We start from the raw sequence: 5,000 nt of genomic DNA, 5'->3' as shown, positions 1-5,000 counted from the left end.
GTGCACCCAGTCCTCTCTTGCCGACCCACAAACACACTCCTCACTTGTGGACAAGCGCCTCTCATGCAAATAAGCATTAAGAGGCCCATGTCCTGTAAGGAGGAATCCCAGGCTGAGGGAAAATCCAAAATCAGGATTTTCCCCGACAAAGGAAACATCCCGAATGTACTCGTATGTCACGCGACCTTTGGAACTATTGTCCCATCGGTTTTGCCACCCACGAAGCATACATTCCTTCAACAACCTTTCACACTCTAAATACCCCCTTTCTACATCACCGTCGGATATCCATCCATCTAGCAGCGGCATACAAAGCCTCCTTCTCAACCTGAAGGTAAATGCCCGTTGCACAACTAACAGGTCAAGAGGAGGCGCACCTAACAACACCTGCAATGCATCCGTACTCACTGTACGGCATACAGGCATGCAGGCAAGCATCATAATGCGCTGGCACGCCATCAGATGACGTTTGCCAACCGACTTTAAAGCCGATTCGTACCATACAGCGGCACCATAAGTGGCACAGGCCACGAATAGGCCCCGATATACGGTGCGAACCGCACGCCGGCTAAGGCCCCAGTCAAATCTGACCACGCGCCGAACTTGCCCAACAGTTGCCTGCAGCCGCTCCCTCAACAACACTAAGTGTGGAGTAAAACACATCCTTTCACTCATAGCTAACCCCAGGTATTTGACTTGCGTCACATACCTAATCCCTATCCCATTCAAACGTACAATCGGTGGACGACTCGGGGACAATCTGCCCTTAAGCAGCATTGTCACCGTTTTGTCCATCGATATGTCCACTCCCACATCTACCCCCCAATTGTGGGTAAATGTAAGGAGCTGCCCCCCCACTCGCTCTAGTTCCTCACGCGAACGACCCTCAACCAAAATGAGAAGGTCGTCCGCATACGCACAGTGTTTACAGAGTGGCTCTAACTGCCGAAGCAGGGAGTCCATCATGAGGTTCCAAATGAAGGGACCACAGACGGATCCCTGCGGACAGCCTCGCTCCACCCCAATCTCCACACTCCCGCCCACTCCTACCATGGATGCTTTTCTGTCCGAAAAATAACTCCGCCATAGAGTAATTTCCGGACAGCCAAGCTCCTCTAATCTCTGCAACACACGATCCCAGCGCAAGTAATCAAATGCCCCCTTAAAGTCAATAAATATGCCAAGGACATATTTATTGACGTTTTCCCTAACTACACTCTGAACATACAACCACGCATCCTCTATACCACGTCTTTTCCTAAACCCATACTGCCTATCCGACCTAACACCCCGAGTTAGCTCCTGAAGCCGCTCAACCATAACCCTTTCCAGCACTTTTCCAAGCACCGGAAGGAGGCTGATACCACGATAAGATCGAGGATCGCTCCTGATCTTATCGGGCGACTTCAAGAGTGCAACGACCCTAGCAATTTTCCACTCGCGTGGAAAATATCCCTCCCATATGCATTTATCATAAATGGCCTCCAAATATTCCGGAATGAACTTCCACAAGCATTTGCACATCTCTCCGTTCAAACCATCGAAACCTGGAGACCTTTTAGACCTGACCAGGCCAAATGCATAATCCAACTCCTCAGCTTCTATTGGAGGGACAGGCACCTCTTGTGCAGGAGGAACCTGAACCTCAGCCCTGGGAAAAAACTCGCCTAACAGAACATTGGCACACTCTCTCCACGTCGATAATACAGTATCACCTACGCGAAGAGAGCTAGCCGTCTCATTTCGACGACCCCGACAGATCCTATAGACCTGTCCCCAAGGGTCGTCCCTATTTTCCCCCACAAATCTCCTCCACTCTTCCTCCTTCACTCTCACAAGCATCTTCTTATATTCTTTCATCCCTACACTAAATTGATACTTGAGCTGAGACAGATTCTCCGAATTGGTCCGCCTGCCGCGTTGAAACAACCGCCTCAAGCGTCGGACAGACCTCCTCTTCGAATTTAACTCACTCGTCCACCATTTCACACCTTTCATTCTCACAGCCCTAGCTTTCCTAAACAATAAGTCATTCACACCCCAGACACATTCATATAGACGAGCAATTTGCTCGTCAACCCCCAATTCCTCAAACTCCCTAAGCGGTATATCCAATACCGCTTCCCTAACAGTATGTCCATATCGGTTCCAGTCAGTACACGAGGTACGCCATCGCCTCAATGGACTCCCCCCTTCTAACTGCGGGGTACGGGGAGTAACCATAATTTGTATTAAATTATGGTCACTAATTCCCCAACCCCCCCTAACACTCCATTTACACTCGAACCTACCCGCTGCTGCGTCATTCATGAGCGTCACGTCAATGTCACTCACACCTCTAGGCCCCTCAAACGTATACCATACGCTTGGTTCGTTTGCTACAAGAAGGTTATTCGCCACAACCCACTCGCTCATAACCTCACCCCGAGTGTGGCTCCGATATCCAGCAGTATGCCTGGATACCTTGCTGAACCACATCGGGGAGGTAGCATTCGCGTCAAGACACACGATGGCAGGAATGCTACTCTCAAGTAGTAGCACCGCATCAATGTATCTTAAGTAGGGCTCTAGAGGCTCGTCAGACTTGCAGAGTAGATAGGGACAGTAGGAATCTCGTTAATCCATTCATGCGCGTCACTAATTAGATGACGAGGCATTTGGCTACCTTAAGAGAGTCATAGTTACTCCCGCCGTTTACCCGCGCTTACTTGAATTTCTTCACTTTGACATTCAGAGCACTGGGCAGAAATCACATTGTGTCAACACCCGTTAGGGCCATCACAATGCTTTGTTTTAATTAGACAGTCGGATTCCCCAAGTCCGTGCCAGTTCTGAATTGATTGTTAATTGATAATCGTTATAATTTAAAAGGAATATATATCGAATGATATAATTCCTTAAAAATTTTAGCAAGAAAGTTCCACAATTGGCTACGTAACTACTATCCGGGGAACAAGAATCGTAATTCTCTATTTACCCAGAACGAGTACATAAACCATGGTATTGCTTCCCAATCAAGCCCGACTATCTCAATCTTCAGAGCCAATCCTTATCCCGAAGTTACGGATCTAATTTGCCGACTTCCCTTACCTACATTATTCTATCGACTAGAGACTCTTCACCTTGGAGACCAGCTGCGGATATTGGTACGGCCTGTTGAGAAGTTTGCGTGACCCCACCATAAATTTTCAAGGTCCGAGGAGAAAATATCGACACAACAGTAAATGTCATGCTCTTCTAGTCCATCTACCATATCTCTCTTCGAAAGACTTCCATGGTAGTACGACTATAAAACAGAAAAGAAAACTCTTCCGATATCTCTCGACGGCTTCTTTATGGTCGTTCCTGTTGCCAGGATGAGCACAAGGCCCATTTTTAATAACAAACGGATACTCAACAGGTTACGGAATTGGAACCGTATTCCCTTTCGTTCAAAATAATTCAAGTATTTTAATTATTTTTAAATATATTTTTATTAATATTTTTTTTTATTAAAAACTTGAAAATTTTCGGCTTTCGCCTTGAACTTAGGACCGACTAACTCGTGATCAACCACTGTTCACACGAAACCCTTCTCCACTTCAGTCCTCCAAGGTCTCATTCGATTATTTGCTACTACCACCAAGATCTGTACCAATAGCGGCTCCATGCAGGCTTACGCCAAACACTTCTAAGCACACTATTGTACCCTCCTACTCACTAAAGTTTCAAAATTTATAAATCAATCGAAATTGTTTTATAAATCATCTACTTTAGCGGTAATGTATAGGTATACAACTTAAGCGCCATCCATTTTAAGGGCTAGTTGCTTCGGCAGGTGAGTTGTTACACACTCCTTAGCGGATTACGACTTCCATGTCCACCGTCCTGCTGTTTTAAGCAACCAACGCCTTTCATGGTATCTGCATGAGTTGTTAATTTAGGCACCGTAACATTACGTTTGGTTCATCCCACAGCGCCAGTTCTGCTTACCAAAAGTGGCCCACTGGGCACATTATATCATAACCTCAACCTTCATATCAAGAAAGGTGAGGTTCTTACCCATTTAAAGTTTGAGAATAGGTTAAAATCGTTTCGACCCTAAGGCCTCTAATCATTCGCTTTACCAGATAAGATTATTTTATATAATTTTTAAATGCACCAGCTATCCTGAGGGAAACTTCGGAGGGAACCAGCTACTAGATGGTTCGATTGGTCTTTCGCCCCTATACTCAATTCTGACAATCGATTTGCACGTCAGAACTGTTTCGGTCTTCCATCAGGGTTTCCCCTGACTTCAACCTGATCAAGTATAGTTCACCATCTTTCGGGTCACAGCATATATGCTCAAGGTACGCTCCAGTTAGAGGTATAAATAATAATAAATTATCATTATACATAACTATATGGAACGCCCCGGGATTGAATTAATTGACTATTTATTAAAAAATAGACTAAAAATTAATCCCATTATATTTAAGTTAAGTTAATTATGCCATTAAGTTTAATATAACTCAATGACTTGCACATATGTTAGACTCCTTGGTCCGTGTTTCAAGACGGGTCCCGAAGGTATCCTGAATCTTTCGCATTGTTAATCATATAAATGCATACAAATAAATATTAATATCATAGATATTAAATTTTTTGTAAAATTCAAAAAATGAATTTTAGCATTATATATAATAAAATCTATCAACACTTTATCAAATCATTAGTATTTATTTTATGTTAATATGCTTAAAAAGCAAATTAATTTAAATAAACTTAATATCACCAATGATCTTTTGATAAATACTTTATTATGTTAATAGATTACAATGTCCTTATATGAAAAAAATGCACATTATTTTTTTAATTATTTAATGATGAATTTTTCATAATGGATATTCAGGTTCATCGGGCTTAACCTCTAAGCAGTTTCACGTACTATTTAACTCTCTATTCAGAGTTCTTTTCAACTTTCCCTCACGGTACTTGTTTACTATCGGTCTCATGGTTATATTTAGTTTTAGATGGAG

The 5,000-nt window shown here is 43.4% G+C and overlaps 1 pseudogene; it reads right to left on the bottom strand.

Annotated features, from left to right (window-relative positions):
• The window catches only part of LOC129252180 (large subunit ribosomal RNA), a 7,271-nt pseudogene that overhangs the window by 1,950 nt on the left and 321 nt on the right, over positions 1 to 5,000 (bottom strand).

This window comes from Anastrepha obliqua, unplaced genomic scaffold (genome assembly GCF_027943255.1).
Source record: "Anastrepha obliqua isolate idAnaObli1 unplaced genomic scaffold, idAnaObli1_1.0 ptg000153l, whole genome shotgun sequence".
Lineage (NCBI taxonomy): Eukaryota > Metazoa > Arthropoda > Insecta > Diptera > Tephritidae > Anastrepha > Anastrepha obliqua.
Note: the sequence above shows the minus strand (reverse complement) of the source record. Positions and strands in the feature narration are given on the sequence as shown.